Source organism: Nycticebus coucang, chromosome 3 (assembly GCF_027406575.1).
Source record: "Nycticebus coucang isolate mNycCou1 chromosome 3, mNycCou1.pri, whole genome shotgun sequence".
Classification (NCBI taxonomy): Eukaryota; Metazoa; Chordata; class Mammalia; order Primates; family Lorisidae; genus Nycticebus; species Nycticebus coucang.
In genome coordinates, this window is record NC_069782.1 from 3,536,343 (window position 1) to 3,557,678 (window position 21,336).

The window sequence follows — 21,336 nt, forward strand, 5'->3', positions numbered from 1 at the left end:
CCCTGCTGACTTGGGTCAGCCCACCAGCCCCAGCACCTCCTGGAGCCTTGCCCCAGCCTGCTCAGTAATGGCCACTTCCCACACAAGCCCTGAGGTCTAAGGCCCCTGTCCTGGTCATCTGTCCAGTGACTGCCCACTCCACACTATGTCCCCTTCTCGGGCCTCCTCGGGACAAGAGGTACAGGCCTCGCTGCCCCTAACACACACCTGGGGGACTTAAGCCTCCCCATAATGGAGCCTGGCAGACAGTGAATGCCCACTGGCCCATCAGGCAGATCAAAAATCCCAGGGGCCATGTGGATGTCTTCCTGCCCTGCTCTGCCTGTGGTGTCCATGAGTCTTTAGCAAATCCTATTTAGAGCCCCAAATGCAAAGTGGGGACAAACAGGGCTGTTCTAGGAGCCGAGGGGCCAGCCACAGGCAAGTAGACTGGGACACAGGAGCTGGACTGTGGCCAGCAGTGGAGGCCTTGGGGGGGCCACTGGGTTGGGGTAGATGATACTCCTACAGCTGAGGGCTCAGCCCAAGCCTTTGAGGGATACTGGCTGATCTGGACCCACTGGCAGAGTCTGTCAAAACCCTGGAGAGCACAATTTGTACGGAAGCTGCCATCCAGTGCACAGGGTGGGGTCGCCTTGGTGACGTGGGGCAGCATCAGGCAGGTGCCACCATCCGTGTCACTTCTGCATGGCAGTAGCCCAGACACTGCCCTGGGTATGACCAGACTGCGGGCTCCATTTCCCCTCCAGGGCCTCGCCCAGGTGCGGCTGCTCCCCAGCGGCACGGACTGGCCTCCCCACAGGGTCCTGGGTTCCACTTAGGATGTTCTGATTTTACGATGGTGCTAGAGTGACAGGAACTCAGGAGAAGCCAGCTGGGCTTTGGGTCGGTGCTCAGTAATTACCTGAGATAGTCAGTGCTTCTTTATGGTACAGGCTTTGTGTCAGATGTCTCCGCGTTCCGCGACGCTCCGTAGGTCAGGTGCACTGACTGCGTTTTCAACTGACCATGGCTTGCTGGGACACAGCCTCATCGTGTCACAGAGCTTCTGTAGGTTCACAGGGACTGAAAGATCAAATGCAAAGTAATCTTACGGCTTTAATTTTTTCTCTGGGTAAATTAGACGTATCCAGGTATTTAGTATTAGAACAAGTCTCTGCCACTCCTCAACTTAAACCTGGGGCCACCTAAGGCCAACTGCTAATGCTCTCTTCACCCTCAGGCAGAAAGGCAAAGTCCACCCTGCCCTCTGCAGAGCCGCCAGCCGGGAGTTGTGCTGTGGCACCCCTGGGCTGTGCACACCAAACAGTAGGTAGCCCTTGGTGGCTTCTCAACAAGGCTCTGCCATGAGTGTCAGGCCATCGTCCCCACGCCCCACATCTTGGTGTCCTGTGTACCCACATGTTCCCTGACTCCTAAAGGGCAGGGCTGCCTCTCTCTCAACAGGACCCAGTGCACTGCAGGAGCAAGACAAGTCCCTTCAGAAAGCCAGCCAGTGCCAGCTGTCAAGCGTAGCCGTGACGCTGATAGGGACTGTGGCTCCTGTCTGCCGTTGAGTAAGATGGGGTATTGGGGCACATGCCTCATGTGTGGCTAAACGGATGCTGCCCCTCAGAGTGTGAGACAGATCCTCCACTGAGGGCCAGGGAAAGGCCCAGGGACCTGCCCAACCCGGGCCTGTGTTCTGGGCCAAGTCTAGGCAGACTCTGAGGAGAGCAATTTAGAGTCAGTGAAAAATAAGCCCAGACTGGTCATGGTGCCTCACGCCCGTAATCTCAGCACTCTGGGAGGCAAAGGTAGGTGGACCCCTTGAGTTGAGGAGTTAAGGACCAGCCTGAATAAGAGTGAGACCCCATCTCTACCAAAAATAGAAAAATTAGCCAGGTGTTGTGGCAGACACCTGTAATCCCAGCTACTCAGAGGGATGGAGGATTGCTTGAGCCCAGGAGTTGAGGTTGCTCTGAGTTCTGATGATGCCATGGCACTCTAGCCTGTTGAGACTTTACCTCAAACAATTAAAAACGAACAACAACAAAAAAAAAACAAGCCCTGCTGAGTGAGTCACTGCCCTCCCAAAGCTTCCATGGAGTCCCCCAGTGCAAGCTGGTGGCCTGAAGGCCTTCCACTGCCCGAGGAAATGAGGAGGGAGGGAGCTGGGATACTGTGGCCCCCAGAGCCTCCATCTCCACCAGAACAGATCAGGGATAGGGAGACCCCTCTGCAGGTGGTCCTAACAGAGGGTGTGTGGCCACCGTGGCACTTACTCAGGTCACCTGAGCTCCGAGTAAGTACCTACTATGTGTATTCTGCCTGGTGTTCTACCCATTGTGAGTATGAGGACGCTGGGTCCCAGCCCGGGGACTGGCCACTCTCCCCCTCAGGCCTGTCCTTCCCTGATCCCAGACCTTCACATCCCGAGCTTCGGCCATTGCACAAAGCACCCGCTGCTGGGCCAGGGAGACCCTCAGAGTTCCTGCCACACTGCTGGGGACACACCCTTGCGGCCTTCTGCACATATCTGTCTGGGCTTTGGGGTCAGAGGCACAGAGGCGCATTCTGTGCCCAAGCCCATGTGAGAGACGTGCCTGTGAGGTCTTGGTTTCACGTGGCCCCTGGCGGCTACCATTGCTGCCCACGGGATGTTGGGGGCTGCATGTGCTAGGGCATGGGTGTGGGGGAGTAGGGGTCCATAGGCAGAACTGGCTTATGGCCAATCACTTTGGCCAACACCCTTCAGGCCCCCCCTTGGACATCTGGGGACAGCTAGACCCTCAGGCTGGTCTCCTGTGACAGTCTCACAGTTTCTGAGGCAACCCTGCCCTGTTCTACCCTCATACTCTGTCCTTCCCCTTCCCCGTTATGTTTCACCCCTGCCCCCCATCCTGACCCACCTTCCTTGGGTCCCCTGGAGTCTCTTTCCTTTCTCAAACTGTCCTAACCTGCTCTCGGTTCAGGTTGGTGGCAAAGGTCCCAGAGTTTGGTCGGCAAGACTGAGTCCCAGATGGCAGAGGGGACCCCAGCTCAAATGCTGGCTGTCCTACTTACATGCTGCACATACTGGGGTCCTAGGGACCTAGACTTGCCCCTGGCCACGGCAACCGAGGTGGCCAGTCCTGCCCAACCTCCACAGCCACACTGACTCCCCATCCAAGTGGTCACAGCCTGCATTTGTGTGCTCCCATGGTATGGGCAGGGGACCCTCTCATCTGCTGAGCCCCCGTTGTCTTCAAAGATCCTGCAATGGCCCTGCAGTCACCTGTGACCCAGGCTGCTCTTGCCCTTCTTGGACCCCTCAAGGGGGGCAGCTCCTCATGAACAGGAGCATCCCTCAGTTTCTGTGCAGGAGGGGCTCATGGATGGTGCCAGCTGAACTTCCCAGGGCGAGACCTGGCAAGCTCCTGACTTCTCAGAGGCCCTGCTCCCGTGGCTACAGCAAGTGGCTGACATGAGGGGACAGCAGGCGGGGCACAGACCCAGCTGAACCTGCGTGAGTATGCGAGGAGCACCCGCCTGGCTCCTTGGGCCTCCCGAAGCGTGCGTGCACACGTGCGTGCTATGTGCGTGTGTGTGCAGAATTTTGCGTGCCCAGGGATGGACGAGGTAGACCTGGTTTTCATCAACATTCAAATTACATCACTGAGGATGATCAGTCACCTAAGCTTCAGGTGTCAACTGGGGAAGTGTCTGACAAGATGAGGTGAGCCTTGGAAGGAAAGAAAGCTGCTGAGAAGTCCTCGGCGGGGCCCCTGGGGGCGTGCGGGGTGCACGTCCCTCATTTGCACTCTGTCAGCTCTGGCCTGTGCTGCTCTAAGACCTGGGTCAGAGCAGGCACCTCATCAAGCCTGGGGGTCACCCTAGGCCTTAGACACAGGGCAGCTCTCTGGCCCATCAGAAGCAAAAAGGATGTGGGCTGGGGACCAGGTGAGCCCATCACTTGGCACAGCTGTGAAAGTCAGTCACACGGCAGGCCTGAGGATCCTCTGCTCAACTCCCTGGCTGCTGGGCCTATGGAGGGGTTGCTTCTACCTGTCGAGGGTGAGACTGAGACCCCTGAGGACTCTGGGGAAGGTGGGCCTGGCTGCAAGTGAGGCCTGCAAGGGCAGGGCTGGTGCTGGAATTTCCTCAAACATCAGTCTACCGCCCCTTCTCTGCAGGCCACCCACCTCCTGGGCTGCTCCTTACTGGGGTGAGCACATCCCTGCCCAGCTCCTGGGCCTCGGAGTTCTGGAGGCTTTTCGTGCCTTCTTAGGTGGTGCCCTGGTCTGGACGGGTCAGTGATCTGCAAGACACAGGAAACCAAGGAGTCAGTTCAGCAGGTCTGGGGGCTCAGGACTCTGACAGTGGGGAGAGTCAGTGTGGCCACCTCCCTCTGCCTCTGAGGGACCTACCCCTCACAGCCACCTACCAACTGCCCGACCCACCTTGAGCCCTGTAGCTGAGGTGTGGAAGAGCCCAGAAGTTACAGACTTGACTACCAAGAAAGCCTCCCCGACTTCGCCTCTGCTCCTGCCTGACCCACGTACTCAGAAACAGACTCGGCTATAGGCTCCTGCAGCAGCCCAGCCGTGGACCTGGACATCCTCAGTGTCTGCAGAGAAGACCTGACAGGGCTCGGGGTGCCTGCTCAGGGCAGACCACGGTCACTCCGTTTTGGTGCTCAGGGAAGCCCCTGTCCCCTCGCTCCAGCTATGCCTTGACACCCACTGTTCCTGGGGGCCAGAACGTCCTCCTTTCATCAAAGGCCTAAATCCTACCCATTCTTTAAGGTTACCTCCTCCAGGGAGGCCTCCTGGGTCAAAGATCCCCCTAGCTCTAGAAGTAGGCTGGGGGGTGTCCCTCAAAATCAGCTCACAGACAGTTGTACTCCCTGGCTCCTCTGAGGCTCTGAGGCAGGGACTGTCTCTTACATGGCTTTGTGTCACTGGGCCTACCATAGTTGACTGACACTTAGGAGGTATGTGGGGTGATGTGAAGTACCCCACTCCTGAGGTCTCCAGAGCCTACACCTTCTCTCCAACACCCTCAGGAACCTACCTAGGGGTCCTGGCTTCCATGGACCCTAGAATTCTCAGCTGGCCAAGTGGCCCAGTGAGGCCCTCCCCAAGCTCTGTCACCTGGGGAGGGCACTCTCCCTCTAAATGGGCTGAGAGCTGTGCAGGGCACTGGGGCAGGGATTAGTTCTCACCAATATCTCAGCCTCCTTGAGTCAGTTTCCTAAGTCATCTGAGCCAGGCACCTGCTGGCCGCCCTGGGGACGCACTCAACTGCTCCCATCACCCCATCTCTGCAAATGGAGGTGGGAGCCTTACAAAAGCCTCACAGGCAGTGTTCTGTGGTGATAAAGTCTGTGCCCCCAAAGGGTGTGAGGGTCCCACAGAAGCTGCAGGTGATGGAGGGAAGGCAGCCCTGGCCCAGCTGCTGCCACCTCTCGAACAGAGCCTATGGGACCCACTGGCCTCGAGCACACTGCTGTCCTGATGTTTCAGAGGGAACAAGCCCCCAAAAGGGACTACCCTGAAGCCACACGCCCCCAACCCCCCAGATGCCTAGGACCCCACCGCTGTTCTCACCTCTCCTACCAGTGACATGAACCAAAATCAAAACCCTGTCTTGGGGCCTGGTGGTGCTCTGATGCCCAAATTACCAACCCTGGGCCCACCTGCCTGTGTCTATGAAGATCGGGAGGTCTAAGTGAACCCCTCACCTGCTGCCCTAGTCTGAGACAGGCACTGATGCCCTTACCAGAGCTGATGGGATGGCAGCTCTGGGGCCTACCCAGGACTAATACCACAGGCTGGGGCCCCCCAGACTGGGAAGCAGGCTGACGCAGCACGTGCCCGCACAGGCCCAGAGGACATCACATGGCCAGCACACCCTGGCACCTGCAGGCCCAGAGACAGAGGCCCCTCTCTTTTGTAAACACCCCCATTTAATTCATCTCTCAGTGATGCCGGCATCAGAAATCCCAATTCCAGACCACAAGACCCAAGAAGGTGTGACAGGACAGGTATGATTGGGGGAGAGAGGTGGTCACTAAGCAGCCTACCCAGACCAGGGTAACCCCTGAGAGCCAACCCCAGAGGTCCCACAACACTGCTGGCCACACAAGGTGAATGGGGCTCCAGGTCCAGGGCAGGTGTGGCCCTGGGGGACCTGTCTCTGTTCCTAGAAAACTCTCACACCAAAGAAACTCCAGGACAGCTGCCCGGGGTCATTCTATGGTGGCACACAGAAGATGGTGACAGGGTGCCCCCAGGTCCTCTGATCCCCTCTCAGCAATGGTGATGGAAGAGCTAGGCCGAGTGCCTGCCGGGGCCCTGTGTGAGGAGGCCCCTGACTGATGCCCAGGCAGTGTCTTATCCCACAGCCTGACTGCCATCCCTTGTCCAGTGGTTGACCTTTCCCTTCTGCCAGTTTTTAGTCCCTGGGATCGTGAGTGGAGCAAACATTGCATCATCTTCCCTCAGAGCCTTTATAACTCCCCTCTCAGAGCCCAAGCCCCACACTGGGCTCACCTGTACCACCAGGCTGGCCTGGGCCCTTGGCATGGTTCTCAGCCCATAAAGGCTGGTGCTGAACCTGTCAGAACCAGCACTGAGCTGGGCCAAGTGCCCTGGAGACAGACCTCCAAACCCACAGGGCCCTGCCTCACCCCATCCATGAGCACCCCTGGGCTCCCACCTGCCCCCCGCCTTTGTGACCCTCCCTAGACCAGCTCCTTCACCTCTCTGGGCTTCAGTCTCTTTTTAGATGGGGACAATGACGCCACTTCTTTGTATTTACACCCAAGATTAGAAACACATGCTCCTTGCCTGGGCACAGAGGGGCTCGGTGGATGGCAGTGCCCACCAGCAGCTCCCAGATGCCTAAGTGTATGTGGAAATCACTCCAGGCTCCAGTGTCTGAGAAGTTCCTTCCCTCCCTCTTCACACAACAGGCTGACTCTTACCTGGGCTTATGGCAGGAGGATCTGGGGAGAGGCTGCAATGGCACGGTAGCAAAGGTGGCCGACAGGACCTGAGTGGACGCTGCCAGGGGCAGGCTGTGGGGCTAGGAGGCTCTGAGTGCCAGGAACGAACTCTAACGTCAGCCAACCTACAGGGTCAAGGGCCTAGGGGGTACAGTCTCCCTGAGGACTCAGTCCTGTCCACACGTGTCCCCAGCATCAAACCTTGTCCCTCCCAGAAATAATATGGAGGAGAAATGTCTTCTTTGAATGGGTAAGTTGCACAGAGCACCTCCTCAATTTATGCAGCTAACGTTGTGGATAGGACCAAGACTTGGTCCTGGGTGATGGTGTCTGATGCCCAGACACCCCAGACTGGTTGGGAGAGGTCAGGGAAGCACTGGCAGGTTGCCAGCCACCTCCTTCTCCAGCCTCCTGTGTCAGATGCATAAACCAGTCCTGCAGTCCCAGCTCAGCCGCTTCACTTTGGCGAAAATGGCCCCAGTAGGGACCTTTGGGAGCTGACAGCTACCACAGTGGTTGGTGTGGTCAGGGCACAAGGGAACTCAAACCCCCAAAGATGTGGCACATGGTGGCAGAGCTGTCATCCCCTGGAGGGGCATATGCCCTAGAGCCAAACCCAGGTTGCTCAGAACCTTCCAGGCTGTGCCGCCTTCCAGAAGCGGCATATCTAAGCCCCAGTTTTGTATCTTAAAAGGAATTATTCACAGCTACTCTGTGAGACCGACCTCAGAGGAAAAGAGAAAATGAACAGGTGAGATTCTCATCCTGTGTACACCGCAGGGCCTCTCATAGGGCAGTTGCCCAAATTCCGCTTATTACCAAAGTGGTTCTGGAAAAGCAAGCCACAGCCAGACTTGTGGCCATTTGAATTCCTACCTGCAAACTTGGCTAAGGTAGAACCTGTTTGTCACAAATGCTGCCATAGTATCTGTAACGGCAAAATGACAGCTGCTGGTGGTGGCACGAGAAAACCAAGTTGTTTTCTTTACGATGTCATTTCCAACAGTCAGACTTGGGACATTGTCCCAAGCATCTGAGCCCTAACAAAGCTGGATTCTGCCCTACAGCAGCCTCATGGGACATGGCGAAAGCCAGCCATGTAGGGCCCTCTGTGGACACCCCATCTTCCCCTCAAATTGGCCCAGCTCCTTTTAAATGGCCAAAGTACATCCTGACAGACAGGTGCTGCCCCCCTACCACCCCAGTCTCCTGTTCGTAAGTTTCCCTCTCAGAAGAGGACTTGTAGTGATCTTTTGGGCGAGTTGGTATCACTCTGGCCAGGTCATTCATTTTGTAATTTAAATGTTAAATGCAAAAGGAACATATACTCAGTAACACAATCTTATGAAATTGAGAAAAAGAGAAAAGCAGCAGCAGAGTCCTCCACCACGTGCAGCACACTGCACCGTGTTTCCAGGGGGTTCATGTGCATGTGGTCGTGAGCTGTCTCCACCTTCCCGCAATGCTTCCCAACGCCCAGTCCGGCTCACGTAATCACAGCTGCTTAACCCGATGTCTAATCCTGGAGAGTGGAGGGTACTTCTCGTTTTCAGGCCTGAAAGGCAGCCACTCCACACACCTGGTCCCTCAGAACATTCTAGAGCAGAGGTGGGGGGCAAAGAGATCATGGGGCAGATGAGAAAGCTCAGAGCAGGGAAGGGGCTGACCCAAGTTCACACAGCCAGGGGTGTGACCCAGGCACCCGCCCACTGGTCAGCACAAGCTCCCCGAGGTGCATCTGTCTAAAGGCCTTCACTAATCAGCCTCAGACCCACTGGACTAAGATGCCAGGCCCTTGGAAGGCTGAGGGCACCAATAACCTGTTCATCACAGACTGGAAAGGTGAACGATGGGAAGATGTGAGTCCAGGTGGCTATAATGGGTCCCTTTAGAGGGGACAAGCTGGCCAAGGACTGAGCCGACAGTGATAATTACCACAAAGCAGGCCCCTACTGGCCCTGCTCCACCTCCCACCTCTCGGGGCTCCTGTCCTTCTCCTAGCTGAAGTCATCTCTCCTTTGCCACACTCTTGAGGCCCCCACCAACCAGCCCTGTTGGCCTCCATAGTCCCATCTTCTACCTCTGCAGACTTAGGCCTAGCATCACCCACTCCTGGAAGCCCTCCCTGCTTTCCACCTGCCCACTGCCCTACATCCTTGCAGCTCCAAGCTGCTTCCATATGTGTCTGCCACTGGAGCATAGGCAAGGGCCCAGCAGTCTGTGAGGGCTTCCTGGAGGCGGAAGACCTCCTGGGCTGCGGTGCAGTTGCAGGACCACGTGGGGAATATGTAAACTGGACACACCTTGCCTAAATCAAGAGAATGGGCCACTGCCCAGCAGTGACACCCAGTTATCTGAGAAGACCCTTGACCTGCCCGGGCCACCCCTGGTGGTTTATATTTCCAAGTAAGGCCCCTGGGGAAGTAGCCAGGGTTTCCCTGCAGCTCAACGCATGCACCTGTCAGTCCTCCACAATCTCAGGGTGCTCCTCCCTCCAGGGACCATGCCAGCCTGTCCATGAGGCACTGTGATGCCATTCGGGACGGGCTGTGGTTTCACAAGCCCCCTGGATCAGTCCTGAAGGGAAGCTCATGCAGTGAAGGGCAGCTCTAAACGCACCGGGCCAGTGCCTCGGACCCGGTGGCACTGAGCACCGTTGAGGCAGGCCAGTGTCTCTTCTTCCGGTTCTTTCACTTAGGAAATGTTCCCCCCAGGCTGGCACTGGGCCCCATGGCCCAGAGGTTAATTGTGGCACATCCTGCCCAAGGCACTTAGTCCCCCAGGGCAGAAACATGCAGCAGTGACCATCCCAGCTTGGAGCTGCAAGTGTGTAGGGCAGTGGGCAGGTGGAAATCAGGGAGGGCTTCCAGGAGGGGGTGATGCTAGGCCTAAGTCTGCAGAGGTAGAAGATGGGGCTATGGAGGCTGACGGGGCTGGTTGGTGGGGGGTCCTCAAAAGTCTCGCAAAGGAGAGATGACTTCAGCTAGGAGAAGGGGACACAGAACATGGTCAGTAGAGGCCTGCTTTGTGATAACTGCCACCACCACTCTGCCCACGTCCCTGGTTCTAATGGGCCACCTCCCTGCCTGCCTGCCCAAGGCCCCTGAATGTAGCTGTGGGCAGAAAGAAAGGCCTGGCTAAGGGCAGAAGCCAGCCTGGCTCAGGCTCTGCCACTGAAGAAGGCCCCCGGCTCCCTTGTCTGTAAGATGGGTCTGGTGACCCATCAGGGTTCTATGAGGTTGCCCCAGGCAATAAATGTTATTGCCGGGCACACAGACGAGCTCTGGACCCCTACTCAGGGGCTGTACCCAGGAGACAAAGTGGAGCTCAGGAGCTGAGTGTCCACCAGCCGCCCACCCTCCCCAGCAGTGGGTCTCCAGGGGTGGAGCAGACGGTGGGGGCGGCCTGCTGGGCTGTAAATCATCACGCTGGCTTAATAATTATGTGGGCACTTAAGCTCTTCTATTTTCTCTTCCCCCTCTCCCTGGGGAAATTTCCTTCATTTCCTACATCATCCCAGGCTCCCCGTATGTCTAAATCAAGCCCGGCCAGGGCTGCAGCCGGCTGTCTGCGCTCACTCCGTAGCACACTTTTATTGGGAGGGTGGAGAGAGGGCACGGAGGCAGCGGCTGGTGGGATGTGGCCATTCAAACCAAAGCCTCATTATTGCCCAGGACAGAAAACTGAAAACGCCACCACGCCTAACCTTTGAGCTACAGTGGCAATGTCCCCAGGGTCTCTCGGCCCCTCTCCAGGTAGGGGGCAGGAGGCAGCTACGTGGAGGATGGGCTCAGACCTCCCCCCACCAGCAAGGATAGGAAGAGGAAATACCACCTCCTGGGCTACCTGAGGCACCAGAGCCAGGCACTGGTCACTCTGGAGGCTCCCCGCAGTAATCCCAGGCAACCCTAACAATAGTGAACCTGTCCCCACCTTTCCACCGTGGCCTGTGGGATATGTGACCAGCTCTGCTCATGACGAGGACTCTGGGGTAGGTGCCTCTTGCCATTTTCCCAGACTGATCCCCCCCACCCCCCAATCTCATCTAACTGGGTCAGAGTCTCACTCCCCCATCTTCCAGACAAGGATGCTGAGGCCAGGAAGCAAGGCAACCTGCTTCCGGGAAAATGACTCCCTGCTGCCGAGGGGGCCTGCAGCCCCCAACGTTCTGTTTCTTATCTGTGAGTTGCAAAGTGTCCCCATGACAGCACTGGCTCAGCAAAGGCTGTTTCTGTGACATCCACCACAGGCAGCGGGAGCTGAGTTTCTTTGGGGAAGAACCACACCAGCCATTTGGCAGGTCAGGCCAAAAGTCCCCCAGTGGGGACACTGTCACCGTCTCTTCACTGGGACGCGGTTGGGGCTGGGGCCGCATGCTGCGGACAGCACAGTGCATCCCACCACGGCAGGGCAGGGATGCTGTCGGGGCTGGGGCCGCACGCTGCGGACAGTACAGTGCACACCACCACGGCAGGGCAGGGATGCTGTCGGGGCTGGGGCCGCACGCTGCGGACAGTACAGTGCACACCACCACGGCAGGGCAGGGATGCTGTCGGGGCTGGGGCCGCACACTGCGGACAGCACAGTGCATCCCACCACGGCAGGGCAGGGATGCTGTCGGGGCTGGGGCCGCACACTGCAGACAGCACAGTGCACGCCACCACGGCAGGGCAGGGATGCTGTCGGGGCTGGGGCCGCACACTGCGGACAGCACAGTGCACGCCACCACGGCAGGGCAGGGATGCTGTCGGGGCTGGGGCCGCACGCTGCGGACAGCATAGTGCACGCCACCACGGCAGGGCAGGGATGCTGTCAGGGCTGGGGCCGCACACTGCGGACAGCACAGTGCATCCCACCACGGCAGGGCAGGGATGCTGTCGGGGCTGGGACCGCACGCTGCGGACAGCACAGTGCACGCCACCACGGCAGGGCAGGGATGCTGTCGAGGCTGGGGCCGCACGCTGCGGACAGCACAGTGCACGCCACCACGGCAGGGCAGGGATGCTGTCAGGGCTGGGGCCGCACACTGCAGACAGTACAGTGCATGCCACCATGGCTCCCACTCAGCTGTGCAGCACTTTGCTTTCCCAGGCCTCCCCAGGCTCCCTGGGGAGGAGCTGGCTGGTTTTTTTTTTAAAGCTGGATCTCATTTTCTGCCCACATTTCTGACCTCTGGAAAACTCTCGGGTAGTTTTCCAGAGCCCTCTGGATTCTATTGTGGGCATGGTTCCTGCATCCACTCATGGTGTTCACAACCAGGTCACCGGTGTCAGGCAGATGCCAAGGCAGCCCGCAGGCACAGCTGCCCGGTGAGGCCACCCCTGCCATGCCATGAGTCAACAGGCTCCATGTCCAGCCCCCAGGCCTGGACCCTCAGCAGCATTCTCCCATCAAATTCCATGACTCCTTCCTTTAAATTAAAAAAAAAAAAAAAAAATCTCTTAGACAACAGACAAAAATCCCAGTCCTGAGAATACAGAAGAGCCCATGTCACTGCGGCTTCATTTGTTCCTTCTTGGCACTGCAAGGAACTCGAGAAACAATTCAACCCTCTCATTTCACAGATGGGTAAACTAAGGCCCAGAGAGAAGGGCCTTATTTAAGGTCTCAAAGTGACTCCATCGCTTGACTTGGATGGTAGCCCAGGACCCCTGACTCAGATCCAGGGCTCAGTTCTGGACAGCAGGACCTTAGCAGCTGCTGGCCTTTGGTGAGTAGGGTCAGGGAGCAGCCACAGGGCTGGGCAGGACTCTGGGCACAGGATACAACCAATCAGACATTCTGCCGGGGGTGCCAGCCAGTGCTCAGCAAATTTGGGGGAAAAACCCTGGGGGAAGACTTGAACCTCAGGGGGCAGGGCTCAAGGAAAGTGGGCGGCTCTAATGGAAACCAGCAGAGGGCCAAGTGCAGCAGGAGCCCCCCAAGCAGGTTTCTATGGGGACAGAGCCCAGGAGGTGGAGCTCTGGCATGGCTGCCAAAGCAGATGTGGCCTGCACAGGGCTGGCGTGGGGCGGTGCCTGGCAGTGGGGCCCTGGGACGTGGCAGGCCTGGGGGCTGGACACGGGGCCCTGCAGCCACAGCCCTGGTGGTCAGCTGTGGGAAAGTGCCTGGGGCTGTAGGTCCACCTCCTCCAGGCAGCTTCCCAGCTCCCAGCTAAGTTCTTGCCCCCTTCTGGTGCCAGCCTGATGACCCAAATCCACCTCTCAGTGAGGCCACTATGCCTATGGGCCAGGCCTGTGCAGTGCAGGGCACAGAGAGTTTGGTCACGGCTCTAGCCCCTGCAGCTGAGGAGCTGGTGCCATGAGGTCTGCTTGACCCAGTCACTTGATGGTGTTGTGTGGCCTCTTCCCAGGTACAACCTCCAGAACCTTTTTGAGAGGTGGTGCCCTGCAGAATGAACTGAGATTGGAGCTGCTCTGAAACATGACCTACAGGCTCAGGGAGCCTTGCAGATGGATGGGCAGGGTCTTGCTCAAGCTCTCTTGCCCTCTGCCCTCACGTGGTCCCATAGGCCCACACAGAGCGGGCCTTGTGAGACTGTCCTGGCCTGCCACTCGGCAACCGGGAAAATTACCTCACACAATTTCCCACCTCTGGGCAGGAAAAGAACCACTTCAGAGCTCCCTCCTTCCTGCCACCTGCTGCCCCATGGCATGTGGCCCCACGCCCACTGACCCAGGTGCTAGCAAGGTGCTCTTCAGCTTCTTATGGCAGGCTCTGGGCATTGGGGTAATGGCCACCCAGCCAGGGAGAGACTCTCAGACCCCCAGACCCAGAGAGGCACACACCCCCAGGCTGAAGGAAAGGACCTGCCTAGTGCTGGGTGACCGGGGAGAACCGGTCAACGTCAGGATTAGAGAGGGGCTGGAAATCAACGGGGACCCTGTGCAGGGCTGCTCAGGTTCAGCCAAGGAAAGACCTGGGTTAGGCTGCAGTTCTGCTGCCCATTAGCTGTGTACCTCTGGTCAAGTTCTCCAGCCTCTGTGAGCCTTGGTTTTGTCAGACAGAACCACACTTGTGGAACCTCTGCCTGGGCAGGGACCATGTCTGTCCCACCAACTCTGTATTCTAACACTTAACAGTACATGTATATAACAGCCCTCACTGGATGTTGAAATGAAATTGAACCGGGCATATTAAATTGAAAAATGTATGTTTAAGAAAAAGGGATGCAAAGTACCCAGCTCAGCGCAGGTCAGTACCCTCCAGCCTTGAGGAGCTGAGTCCAACAGCCAACACTGGCTGGTGTTCCCTTGGGGGAACTGAACGTGGCCCCAGCTCTCTACTAGACCAAGGCAGGAAATGTCCACCACCCCAGGGTCCCCACTGGTCCTGTCCCACAGGCCTCCCTCACCCAGGCAGATAGACACTGACTGCAGTGGCCACCTCTCCCACATGGTCCTTGGCTGAGGCTGGGTACCCTGGGGACCTGCTACACTATTTGACCTCCTGCAGCCAGTCACGGCACTGGCACCTCAAGGCGAGCGCAGGGCTGGGTCGTCTGAGTGCAACTCCTTCTTTGAGGTAAGCTTACCCCTGGTGCTGGAGCACCCAGGATTGAGGCCTAAGACCCTTGTTCATGGGCCATCCACAAGATGCTGAGAGTCTCCACTAAGGGCAGAGGTGTCGGGCAACTTACTATTCATGTATGGACAACAAAAAGGCTGGAGCTGAGGGCACTGTCTCTGCGCTGCTGAGTCCTCCAACGCGGCCCCCGGCAGACTCCAAAGGGTATCCACTGCATCAGGCGGGTGGGGTGGGAACTGCTCATTAGACCTGAAGCACCAGGCCCAGGTGGGATCCTCAGCCCGTGGCCGATCAAGTGGAAAACACACTGCGCGACTATAGCTGGCAGGGTGGGAAGGCGGGATCCCAAAATGCCTCCCCCCACTACACAATCACACCCTGGCAGGGTGGGGAGGCGGGATCCCAAAATGCTCCCCCCACCTCTGGGCTGGAAGCGCGGCACACCCATTGTAGGAATCCTGGCGCAGGGCTGGCCTCCCAGGAAATTGGGACAGAGGTTCCCTCCAAACTCTAGAGCAGCCCAGCTGCCTCCCAGACAAATTCCCCAACACTGGCTGGTCTCTCCTGGGGGTTGCGATGGACAGTAGGCCTGGCTAGAAACCTGTGTCCTGGCTTGGTGCTGAGAAGCCCAGAGAGTCCCACAGCCCAATGCTGGGACCCTGACCCAGGGCCCACTCACGCCTCTACCCACCCAGGTGCTGCCCCAGGCATCCAACTGAACGCTGGGTCCATCATCATTTTAAATTCCCCCAGAAGCCCATGGGGGAAACTGAGGCTGAGATGGGCAGGGAGCTCGCTCCTCCTACCAGGCCACAGCGAGGGAAGAAACCCCTCAACCAGTCCTTCCCAGGCAAGGACCTTGTCTGGTGCTCCCAACCCCTTCCTGAGGCTGATGCCATGACCCCTGTTTTGAAGACACAGGCCTTATAGTGGGAACCATTTTTATCAAGGTCTCTTTGGTCTGAAGGTATGCCAGGTGTTCGCAGCTCCTCATGCCCTCCTCCCCCGCCCGCCGCCCCAGTGCCACCATGTCCCCGATTAGGAAGCAGGGCCTGCGATCCTCCCCCACACCCTGGCATGCAGGTGCCCTGTGCACCGTGGGAGGACACAGGCCTGCTCGGGAAGGCCCAGTCCTGATGGTCAATTCTTGCAGAGGGGCTGCTAGCATGTTGAGTGGCCGGCAGCAGGGCTTCTCATGGCTCCCCCTCAGGCCCTCAGCCCGCCTTCGTAGATCCTGTTCTGGGCCTGCCCGCGCCGCCATTTCCTCTCCTGGGCCCGGAGGCTCACTTCCACTCCTCCCAGTCTGCAAATGGCCGGCGCCCAGAACTGCATGTCCGCATGAGGAGACAGCGGCGTGTCTGGCCAGGGCCCAGAGTGCAGGCCCGCCCAGCCCAGGGGCCTCCCCCGGGCCTGCTGAGTCCTGTACCTGGATAGGCTGTCCACCCACCGCCTACTCTGGCTGGCTTTGGGCTGGGGAGAATGACCTCCTTGGGTCATTCTTACTGACTGGAAACCACTTACTGACCTGGGCATCGGTCAATGAGGAAACAGGGGACACCTGAGATGTATGTATGTTTCCACGCTCACACCTCTGTGCACAAGCAACAGGCACAGCATGCTGTCCACGTCCACACTGCCAGGAGCAGGCATCAGTACCCTGCCAGCGGCCCCACCTGAGAACCCAGCAGGCCTTTCTGAGGCTGGCACCCTGGTGGGATGGGACAATGACAACCCCCTTGAGGCCGTGCTCTGGGACTCAGACAAGAAGTAATAGTACTGTGGGATGCTTGCCAAGAACCAAGCTTTCCGTGTGGTCTATGCTTACTGTCCCCATTCCCAGATCAGGAAACTGAGGCCAGGCCCAGAGATCGACACAGCCTGGAAACAAAGACAACTCAATCTGAATCCAGTCCTTGGGTTGCGGAGCTGGGCCTCGCCCAAATGTGAAAGGTGCCCCTGCATGCAGTGGGCACCTGAGGAATAGGAGGGGTGCAGAGAATCATCACTACTGTGATCACCAGCACCACAGACACACACCCACCACTGCTCCGAGGCACAGCCGAGGCATGCCAGCTGGGGTCTGTGTCACTATGCCTCACCTTACAGGGTCCCCAGAGCAGCAATGCACTGCAAGTCACCAGGCTAACAGAGCAGAACTGGTCTCAAACTCCTGAGGTCCGCCTACCTCCTACGCTGGCTAGCATTGGGCTAGGAGAATGACCTCCTCGGGCACCATTCCAGAAAACCACTACCTGACCTAGGCATCAGTCAATGAGGAAACAGAGAACACCTGGGATGTGTGTGTGTTACATGCTCACGGCTCTGTGTACAAGTACCATCAAGGATCCGCCTGCCTCAGCCTCCCAGAGTGCAAGGCTTATAGGCGTGAGCCGCCACGTGGGCCCAGCCCTAAAAGAGCAGAACTGAAAAGGACAAAGTGGTTAAAAAATCAGACAGCAGGGATGGCTCCCAATTGGCTTTGGCAAATTTCATCAACTTTTCACTTTTCCTATTATTCACTAACACCTCTGCCAACAGGTACATTCCTTAAAATAAACATGCCACAACAAAGCGCTTCTATTAACAAATGGAGCTTGCACGGTGCGATGCTGGGAAGCGCCCTCCTCCTCTAGGCCACCAAGGCGGAACTGTGGGGCCTGACTCTGGAATTTAGAATTAGAGAGGCAAAAACTTAGATATAAGGGACAAGAAAGAAACCTCAACGGATTGCATCATAATATGAGCAAATTTGCAAAATAAACAGTTATCATCATTTGCAAATTATTGTGGCTGTAAAAACTGCTCTGCCCTCAAGTATGTTGATACGGACCAAAGAATTCTACACTTTGTTATCTTGGTGAGATAATTTTTTTTTAAGTTTATAGCTACTCTATGTAGTTTAGCTGCTAATTTTTTTTTAAAGTTTGAATTTAAATGTACCTTTAGACCATCTTAAATATTTACCATCTGTTTTTTCATAAAGGTCTCAAAATAATTATATGTAAGTCAACACAGAACTAGAGATTTAACATCTTTTCCACAGAGATCAAGATATTAAAATCCAAAGTCCCACACCTTACAAGTTTAAATTTAAATCTAGTGTTACACTGTATATGTTGCAAAACAAGATAAAAATTGGTAATTAATTAAAACACGTTAAGATTCTTTCACATAGCGCATTTGGAATCTTAAAAAATGAAGATCAAAAATTAAATTAAAGTTTAATGAAGGTGGTGGTTGTTCCTCTACGGAATTTTTCAAGGGATTAGATCATTGAATAAGTCTGTTTCTATACACAAATTCTACTTGTTTATTTTGACCTCAGTTCTTCGAAATTGTCGACTCCACAATTGAAATATGCTGTGTGTTCCAACAAGTACCCAGCAGCCGTAATGACAGACCAGCCCATCTGTGCTGTGAGAATGTATAATTTCAGTCTATAGTGGAATTTATATAGAAACGATGATGTGAAAAGTGCTTTGCGTGGTACTTTCTTTAAAAAAAAAAAAAAAAGAAAGAAAGAAAAGGAAATACTGCTGAGAAACACTAGGTGCCATGGAGAATGCTAAGATTTTTGCCTGATTTTTTTTTAACAGAATTTATGGCATTTTACTGATTTTGAGGGTGGTGTTACCCACATTAGAAAATTAAGATGACAGTTGGTCACATACAACTATCCCAGGTATCGAAGGTGTACGCAGGAAAATGTGCTAACCACATATCTTTAAAATGTTAGACAAATTTAGTTGCAATGGAAATAAGAATGAAAATGCTCATTTATGTAAATTAATTGATTTTTCTGCTACTTGCCCCTACTTTGTCCAAAAAGAAGATGAATTAATGATAAGAAAATTTTACTATCTATCATTCTAGGATTTAGTATTAAGGGTCCATTCACCCACATTAATTATACTAAAATATATACATATATACAAAGATGAGTAGGCAGTATTAAAAGTATAAATTCTTTAAAAACGATTAATATCCCTCTTTCCTCCCTGTGCATCTCTCTACCCTCGTAAGTCTTTTGCCTTTAAAATTTATTTTACTCTGTTTTTTTTTCTATTACTGTTATTTTGCCACCAGTGTTTTATTTGATGCTTGCTAAATATTTGGGTAGAATGAATCCTCCAGCTTGCAGCAGCAGAATGTGGCTGTCATAATCATGAAAATGTTTTAATTATCTCTGCTGTATATGCCTGTTCCTGCAGCCCCAAATCCTCCAGTATCGACTGCTGGCTCCTCCAAGAACAAAAGCAGCTGCCGGTACTCCTCGTGCGAGCCGAGCTCTGTTTTTACATTTGGTGGTGACTGTTCTGGATGGCCACTCAACCCGAGGCCCGCACACCCTGGGCCCACAGGCCTCTGAACTAGCAGAGCAATGATGCATTTACACGGGAATTTTCCTCCTAGTGCAAAGGAGAACTTTCTCTGTTCGATTTTTCATTTTCCATAAATCAACACCCCGGCTACCCTCAAATGTGGGGAGTCAGGCCTCTCCCGAGGATGCTTTTGTCAGCCTGTAGGAGTGTGGAGGTGGGTATGGAACTGCACTCCCCAAAGCCTCCCTCTCAATAAAAAGGTTCAGCAATTCTGAAGGACCAGGGACCAACAGGGAAACTCAGGTAGCCACTCACAGACAGCGGTGGGGTGGCAGGGGCCACAAAGACCTTTGAGGGACTCCCAGCCCCGCCAGCCACATTGCAGGCCCTGGATGGCCCAGGTGTTTCAGCCAACAACTCTGCCGGTGAGAACTAGGATGAGATCAGGGCACAGGCGGCAGGACCTGGGACTGTGCAGTCTTCCCTGAAGGTTTAGAAGACAGTGCCCACAGGTGCCCACATGTACTCCACACACAGGCTGTGGGCAGAGTGGTTACAAGGCAGGCACAGTGGTGCTGTTAGGTGGCACCTCCCCAGGCTTAAATAAGTATTCAAAAAACAAAGCTCAAAACAGCCTTAAAGATTTCCCCCAAGCTGACCTGAGAGCCAAAAAGAGCTTGCTTTCTCCCCCACCCACCCTATAAAATAAAATAAAACTAAAGGGAGAAAGAACTAGGTCCCTAAACTGTGGAAATGGTAGCATTAAAGATGCCGGACAAAATAAAAGGGCCTCTGTTCCTAGATGCAGAGTCCTGCCTCCCGTGTGCCCGCCTGCCGATGAGTTTGCAGGGAGGAGCTGTGGATGGTTCTGGTGGTTTTCCCTTTGCCACTCCTGGTGCCGCCAAGAATTAAAATAACAATAATAATAATAATGAGCCCCCCCCCACAACAAACTGACATAACTAGGCAAGAAAGAGTAGGCCATGGCTATTAATACCTCCTGAAACATTTGTTCAAATTATCATTGAACACGCAGCTCCTGTGAAATAATAAACATTCATTTTGATTGTGATTTCTAAAGCCTGTAGCTTCGGATCTTAAAAGTAAATGGGCTTGGCTTTTGCATTTTCCCTGCAGTTTTGGCAGGGCTTACTTCACGGAGGATGGGGGGAGGGGGTGTCTGAAATAGAATTTTGAGTTTGGAGAACCAATTAGAGGGAGGAAACGAGCCAGGCACGGGGCACAAGATGGCAGCAGCCCGCTCGTCTTCAGAAGAGAAGCAAAGAAGGTGACTTACCCGGGGTGCCGGAGGACGGAGGTGCTTTCTCAAAAGCCAGGAAGTGGAAATGATGTCCCTGGCCCGGGCCGGTCACACTGGCAGGGGAAGGAAGGCGGGTCCTGCCGGCCAACAGGCTGCCCTAGTGCCAGTCCCTCCTGTCCCTCCCCAGACCCCTGGTCTCTGGCTGCCCGTCCATCGGTCCCTCCATCCTGGCTGGGCCTCAGCGACCCCGGCACCAGGGGGCAGGGCTGCCAGGAGCCAAGTGGCGCTAGGGGAAGGCCCTGCTGCCCGCCCAGGAGGACGAAGAAAATGCTACTTTTGTCTCCTGCTCTCATCTGGCACTGGCTGCCCGGGGAGGGGGGGCCAGAGGCGGCCGCTGCGGCTCGGCCCCGCCCACCGGGAATTTTTGAAAGATGCTCATGGGTGCCGGGAGGATGGCAGACGTGGCAGAGGCGGGTGGGCCGGGCCCCCAAACCCACTACCAAAAAAGGAGGGGGCTGGCCGAGCGGAGAGGGAGGAGGAAGCCAAGCGTCTGGCCACTCAGCGGCTGGCGGGGAGGACACTGGGAGTGGGCGGCCAGGGCCTGGCCAAGGCGCCAGCAGGCCCCATGGACGGACGGCGAGGCCTGGGCGCCATGTTGCGGGCGCCTGCCTGGCCGGGCTGCTTGGAGGGGCCTGGAGTCCAGGCGGCCTGGCTCGCTCCGGGGATAGAAGCCGCATTGTTCCCACTCCGGCTCTTTGAGGAGCAGGCTGCGCCACCACCCTGGTGGTTTCCCCACGGGTGAGGCCGGAGCCCTCACCCCAGTTGCTGTCTGGGCCCCGAGCCCTTAGAGCGCGCCCCGTTCTAAGCCAATGGGGGCGCGTGCTGCCTTGGCCTGGAGTCCAGGCCACAGATCTGAATCTGGGTCTGTGACTGACAGGCCACCTCATGGTTGGGTGAGCCACGAGACCTTGTCCAGCCTCAGTTTCCCCATCTGTATGAAAAAGCAGGAATAATGGTTCCTACCACTCAGGGCTGGTGGGAGGAGATAACAAAAAATACGCACAGAGCTCCAAAGACCCAGGCACCACTTGATGCCTAGAGGGGCCACCGGGGCCAGGCAGCTGTGATGGATGAGGAGGAAGGCCACCAAGGGTGGAGTCCAGGCACCTCACCCCACTGCTCCTTGCAAATCCTTCTATTTCACCAATGCCTGTTCTGCCGTCACCACAGGGAAACATCCCCGTGTGCCCTCTGAC

At 55.8% G+C, this 21,336-nt stretch overlaps 1 long non-coding RNA gene across 2 annotated transcripts in view; it reads right to left on the minus strand.

Moving 5' to 3' along the window:
* LOC128581733 (uncharacterized) overlaps nucleotides 1–20,657 on the minus strand; it is a 29,582-nt gene extending 8,925 nt beyond the window's left edge. Inside the window, exons 1-3 of one of the 2 annotated variants that reach the window (XR_008378906.1) lie at nucleotides 20,117–20,657; nucleotides 4,164–4,279; nucleotides 905–1,065 (exon numbers count right to left, since the gene is read on the minus strand). This is a non-coding gene — a long non-coding RNA (uncharacterized LOC128581733). Of the gene's footprint in view, nucleotides 1–904; nucleotides 1,066–4,163; nucleotides 4,991–20,116 lie in introns of those variants that run through there. The other variant, XR_008378905.1, reaches the window with a different exon arrangement.
* Between the last annotated feature and the right edge of the window lie 679 nt (nucleotides 20,658–21,336).